Source organism: Triticum urartu, chromosome 5 (assembly GCF_003073215.2).
Source record: "Triticum urartu cultivar G1812 chromosome 5, Tu2.1, whole genome shotgun sequence".
NCBI classification, from domain to species: domain Eukaryota; kingdom Viridiplantae; phylum Streptophyta; class Magnoliopsida; order Poales; family Poaceae; genus Triticum; species Triticum urartu.
The window spans coordinates 162389788-162396981 of NC_053026.1; positions in this window are offsets into that span (position 1 = coordinate 162389788).

The following is a 7194-nucleotide window of genomic DNA, read 5'->3' on the forward strand; positions in this document are numbered from 1 at the left end:
TCGTTTCACGTGTCAATTAATGCGAATTTTTTTCTCCAAAGACCAAAGAGCTAACCATCTCACTCCTCATCGCTTGATTAATGCAGCGCCATGCAAACCAACCTTCTCACTTCCGCATGCATGCAGGGGATATTAATGTCCTTGGTTGCTAACCCCATCAATTTTGCCTCGATTAGTGTTAGTGGCCCTTTGCAAATTGAAATTTTGATATACTGGCCTTGTGTACAAAAAATGGAGGTAGTAGTAACTATATTTGACTTCCTTCCCCATTGCGGTGATGTCGACGATATTTTTTTTGGTGGTTTGGCGAGTGCGTTCGACGGAGAACACCATTGAGGGACACCACGGTAAGTCGTTCGCAAGTGCCGCCTGCAAGCCGAGACAACCGCCTTATTTGCATCCAGGAAGTCCTTTACTAGTACTACTATAACTAATGCGGTGAGATGGCTTCTCGAAGAAGACGATGGAGAAGCGGAGTCAACGAAGAGTGAAATGATGGTTGCTTCATCCGTGCTTTTGTGATTTGATGCCTCACTGCTTTGTGATTTGTGATAGAAGGGACAGGGGAGTAGACTCTGTGCTCTATACTATACTACATGCGTCCAAGCATGGGAGAAAGAGGAGAGACGTTGCATTTTTCTATTCCTTCAATCAATCAATCAGGGAGCTTCGGTTCTATCTTTTTGGCTTTGGCAACACCGTCCACAATGGTTCCCACGATGCCAAAAGCTATTTTCACATTTGGCTACACATTGTGGATGCCCTTAACCGTACCACTTGGTTTTGCTCCTGTGTGCTATCTATACAAATCTCAATTATATTGATCCAAAAAATTATAGAATCGAGATTAGTAAAAAGGAGGTGATTTTGCCGCGTGGATGGTGGGGGAGGTTTCTTATTTTCGGAGGATGTTGTCTTGGCGGTTTGCTAACATGCGGTCCCACGTGTCAGTGCTTTACCAAGCCGATCCACGTCCCACATGAGGCAGAACAACGGCAGAAGCAACACGTGGTTAAGTTGAAGAAGATGAGGGAGGAGCGGATTCAGCAACGAGTGAAATGATGATTGCTTCGTCCCTCCAACTTAACTGCGGGAAAGGTGCAACTTTGTGATTTGACGCCTCATTGCTCATTACTACGCCGACGCCATGACTGGGGTGCTTCACCCCGGCTGCTCTGCACTGTATTCCGGTATGGCACGTGGAACCGGTAGCTTGATGTCCCACATGTCGGTGAAAGGGACTAGAAGATTTATGAAAGCAAGCGCTCCACTCTTACGACAGAGGAGTAGACGACACGATGGCCCAGTGAACTGTCACTTGTACTGTATAGTGCTATAGTTTTGCTGTTTCGCACGATCCATCGACACAAAACCGATTAAACAGGAAAGGGCGGGATTTTTCCCACGCGGTAGATGATACTGGCCATACATTTCAAAGGCAATTTTAATGTATGCAAACTGAATAATTATAAGTAACAATATGATATCTAGTAAAACTAAAAACACATATGATTTATTGTGTTAGAGTGTAGTACTAGTGATGTATTGCATAGTTGTTAGATGTAACATGCGAGAACGTGTAGAGATGTAGTTTTGGAGGGCCTACAGAGAGAAAAGCGTAATACGGTCACCGAACTTCAGAATAAGCTGATTACGGTCACTATATACTTTTTTGGTGATTATACGGTCACTTGCTCACAGCTCAGCATCGGATTTCACTCTGTTGACCGGCCAAATAGTCTGCATGGCGCCATGTTGACTAGTTAAATTGACCATGTTTGTTGTGGGTCCCACCTGTCAGTTCGCATAGGCAAAAGGCCAGATAAACACAAATTTACGCAGGCGTGACAAGGCTCCAACCCGTGCGCGGGAATCACCTGGTTGGGTATGTGTCTGTCAGGGCCTGATGTGTGCGCATGCACGTGTAGGTTGAGCACTTGAGTGTGAGAGTGTGTGTTGGTCGTGTGGTGTACTGGTGTGTGCATGCATGCGTGTGTGTGCGTGTGAGTGTTGCATGCGTGCGTGCGTGTGTACGTGTGAGTGTTGCGTGCATGCGTGGGTGCATGTGTTTGTGTGAGTGTTGCGTGGATGCAGTTCGTGTGCATGCGTGCGTGTGTGTATAATCACCACACAAGCTCATGTGTGTTAAAACAGACGGCTCAGCATACCAATACAAGGCCATCTTGTCCGCTGTGCCCGCGGTCATGACTTCGAACCACCGTCCAAATATTTTTTTGTCGTTTGTTTTCATTCTTACTAGCAAGATGCCCGTGCGTTGCATGTAACATCAAGATGCATTTGTATGACTTGTTTATCTTGTGAGAGAAAAGGATGAACGAGGGAAGGCCTTATTTGCAAATGTGGAGAGGTGTGTAGGTACCTTTTTGCAAAATTGCCATAGTTTCATTCCTATTCGTCAGATATAAATCGGACGGCCTATATTGCAGGATGGCAGGCACACCATCATCACCAACTCTATTTTTTTATAAGAGTGTATTTTATGTATTTTATAAGAGTGTAGATGTAGAGTAGATACAAGTCGACAGGTGGGCACGATGGTAGTGAGATAATGTGATGCAACACTAGAGGTGCCACATGGAGCGTTTAACTGGTCAACTAGTCATGTCATGAGCAAATACAGAGTTGTACGGTGAGCTCGTGACTGCATAATAACCACTAAACGTAAATGGTGACCGTAATGAGTGGATTCTGAAGTCCAATGTATGTATCGTGCTTTCGCTTCAAATACAATGATCGTCTTTGCATATATCGCGAGAGAAAGATGAAACATGCGTGAATTTTCTGGGGGCTTACTTTTAGAGGACCTGGAGATAGTTTTGTGTGCATACGTGAAAGGGGCGTACAGGGGGGTATGCGATGGAGAGAGAGATGCTCTTCGTTTCTCTTTATTATGACTAACTTTGTATATAGTATAAAAACATACAAATTCACAGTGCGGAATAAATATCATTGTGGGCACCATGCAATGCAAATTAGCGTTTGTACTCCTCCATATAACTTTGTAATGTTGTATATATGTAGAAACTCTAAAATAATTTTTTGGCCACACTTTATTCAAAAGGAATGTTGTATGCTAAATAAACGTGAAGAAAGGGCTTTTTAGATCAATGGGGTACGTGATGTAACATGTGTGAATGTGTAGTTGATGCATTTGGCAGGGCGTAGAGAGGTATGGTATGTGTGTGTATTACGTATTCGAGAGAGGCATGGATAGAGGTGCCGATGGGGGGCGTGGGAGAGATAGCACGAGAAATGAGAGTGGTCTAGAGAGAGAGACGAATATGACGTCACGACAAGAGTTTCCATTCCCTTGAGTGTGTATATGCAAGGGGGGAGGGAATAGAGGCACCAGGAGAAATTTTCTGTGTGTGTGGTGTTTGTGTTGGTATGTGTGGGTGTGAGAAGATAATGAGACGTGGGGGCAGAGGGTGTGTCACCGCGTGAGGTCCAATGGGTCGAGGTGAGGCCCTTCGTTCTGTTCCGTCCTGCGCCACATTGGTCGGCCCGTGATGCATTTAGGAAGACCCATGGATGACTAGTCATACAAGACAAAGATAGCAGAATTGTGAAGGACTCTGTGTCCACTGACAAAGCCGGCTAGGATTTGTAACCCTAGGTTCTCGGACTAAGGTAACCCCTTTATCTCTGATATTACTATTCATCCAACCTAACTTTAAGGGGCATCCTACAGAATGCTCCGCTAGAATCATACTCGTCGATTGGGAAGAGAGGTGTGAGACAATGCGTGAGAGATAGGTGTAAAGATAATGTGCATACATGAGACACGTAGGCAGGTCCATGTATATAGAAAGGGTCGATGAGGATTGTGCGTGTGTATGTTTGCGAGAGGAAGAGTGCTTGTGATAAAGGTTAGTGAAAACAGTTGTAAATGGTTACGAGAGGGAGGGAGGGTTATATCTAGAGCATGTGTGCGAGAAAGACACCTCGGGAGAGAGTGTGTGAGCATGTGTGAGAGACCACCGATGGAGAGTGAAACTACACATAAAAGACTGCTCTACACATTGATTAAAGATATAAATTGTATCCAAATATTAGGATGTGATCATGATATTTGCAATTCGCGTAAGGAGCGGTCATTGATCCATCAAACATCTAGATTCTATCGAATTTGAGCATGTCTATGTTATTATTCGACACAATTGATCCGCATAGTTAGTATTTTGAACTCCAGACAATGCATCGCTTTAGCAATCGAATATAAATGTGAGTATAGTTCATGTTGTGTGTGTAAAGCACATTATACATACGAAAGTAACACAATGGACATTATAAATAGCTACTGCCTATGAACTAGCATACATTTGAATTCAACTTAAGGTGGTTTAAAAAATCGAATTCAACATGAAGTCCATTCAATTATTTGAATTTGATATCATGGCATTTGTAAACCATACCTAAATTATGGAGGCACCAATCTTTGCTCTGATTTTGTACATAATAGCATATGTAGTTGTGTACAAAATAGATTCAAATTTAGCTCCTCCATTCCAAAATAATCGTAGTTATAGGATTTTGAAGTGTCAAAATTTCAAAAAGAAGCGGATAATTTAATGAGGTTTTCAAACATACAAGGTCAAATATAACATTGTATATTTAGGTCAATCCTCATAGTTCAAGAGTACTCTAAACGTGAATGCTTGTGTTTCAAAATTTCGAGCGAAGCGCCAAAAGAGCCTCTACTCGCCCAAAACCGCGTGAGACCAATGTTTGGTAGTACAAGGAAATTACTTTTCTAATAACTCCGACCCGTGAAATCTACCGGCCCGACGTCCAAAGGTCTAAACCGGGGTAGGTTTGTAGCTTCATCTAGACGCCACACAACCGCATCCGAAAAACATTCATACACAATGGACGCCTAAGCACACATGCGCGCGGCCGAAATCGCTCCCGCCCACTATTTGGGACACCTGGGATTACCATCCTACCCCCAACCCACAGTAGGTCCAAAATTTGAGAGGGGGGCAAAGTTTGTACTTTCCCCAAATTTCAAACAAGAGCGTCCCATTTCTGTTCAAAAAAGCAAAAAACAAGCGCGTCCCAGACCGAAACATGGTTCCCCCCCACCCGTCTGATTCCCCATTCATACTCCGTGGGCGCCAAAACTACCTCTCCACCAGCCGCGAAACCCCGGCGTCCTCCGTCCGCCACCCCATCCCACCCATCAACCGCCGCCCTCCTCCATCACGCCAGAGCCGATACCCCGACGTCGTCGTCCACCGCAACCTCAACCGCAACGCCCTCCACGGCTAGTAGTTGAAGCCGAGGCCGAGCAGCCCGTACCCGAGCCAGTTCAACCACGCTGTCCTGCGCCTCACCGCTGCCGGTCCAACTTCGCCACCCTCCACCACACCGGATTTGTTCCTGCTATGCCGTCCTTCACCGCCTCGGATCTGCTTCCCCTCCGCTGACATACGGCCACGGCAACACAGTCAACAATTTGGCCATGGGTTCGTCCAAGCCTGCACCCTCCAGAACATCGGTTTCCCCAGTAAAAAGAAGAAAATCAGCGCGACTTGTGGAGGTGACCACACCGGCAACCGAAAAAGGTACTCCTCTTCCCTTATTTGTGCAAATCTTACGTCTCTGCTTGCATGGTATTCATCCCACAGAAGTCACTAGTTGACCGCTTCTTCTTGATACTAGATGTTCCTAGTAACTCGCGATGCACAAGGTTTCTCCTCATATACTATTTCACCTTAGCTAGAGGTCCGTCGCCCCCCTGAATTTCAATTTCTGGCCACTTGATTCCCAATTAACGGAAGCATTCCCCGGCGTAATAGGTGCTAGTACGCCTATTACGCCGGGGAAGCAGCGCCTTGGTGTTTATCTTAGGGGCGTGTGCGGCCTAGAGCTACTGGCGCCCGATCCGGAGGTCGGCCGGGATTAAAGGGATGGCCTGGGGGCGCTGCCAAGCACGGCGGTGGTGTGAGGTCGATGGGAGGGCAGGGCGGCAGAGGCAGGGGTCTGGGCCGGTGGTCGCTAGCGGTTCAAGAAAGATCGTCAACAGTGACTCGCGGGAGGTAGACGAAGGCCATCTGCCCGTTCCTTATAGATCGGACGGTTCATTAAAAAAATTGACTGACCTATTTATTTTCAGTCGACTGTTATCTTAGATATCACCACATGTGGTGGTATGCTGGAGGAGTACCTGCATTTCCTGTGCTCATATATTACAAAATCATACAGAGTAGAATCTAATTTTGTTTGCCATGCAATGTTGTAGAGCTATCATATGTCTCCTGTCATTTATTTTTCAGCCACCTGCTATCTGCTACTTTTACACTGCACTAGTTCTGCACACACTTCACCCTTACTCTCATTGTTGTGTTTTTATGCAAGGGTATTTCAGACTCTGCTGCCATGAAAGAAGCCAAAAAGAAAAGAGAGAAGTCGCTCCAGTTTGGTGTGCGGGTAGGCAAGACACGTTTCAGCGCTATAATGGGTGCAGTGTCAGCAGATGGAGACGGTAAACGTAGCTCTAGAGTTGATGACCTCGCTCGCAATGAACCACCATCCCAGGTGCTTGCTTTAACTTCGCGGTCTCATATGTGGTTGCTTCCATATGGTGTCTAGCTTGTATTCGAAAGGCCGAAGTCGGTAAGATAAGGAAAGATATTTTTTTACATGAACCGCCATCTCGTGAGCACCAGAAGACAAATAGCTAGTCAGGGCACTAGCCCAGCCAGTGACAAGCCCAGCAAAGATAGGCATCACCTGGAAGCCAACTAAAAAGCTGCGATGGTGGCGAAGCAGCCCGCCTCCCACCAGGCTCTCAGGTCCTAGATGATCATGCTCGCCACTCCAGCCGGATGTCTAGCTTGTATTACTTCCAATTTGGTTAAATTGCATCTGCTTAGCTTACACATTATACCTTTGAATATGACATGCCTTTCTGTTTTTGGTACATACTAGTACATCTGTGTATTAACCATGTTCTTACATCAAACTAATGTTCTTGTGTATCCCTCATCAATCACTTATGACGAGGCAGGCAGGCAAGGGGACTACTCCTCATTTAAAGAATGCAGCGTCAGCCTCCCGACATGATTCTCAAGAAACAGAAATGCTAGATGAAGATAGTGAACGTAGCTCTGTAGTTGATTACAGCATTTCCCCTACACTAGCATCGCAGGTGCTTGCTCTAACTTGGCA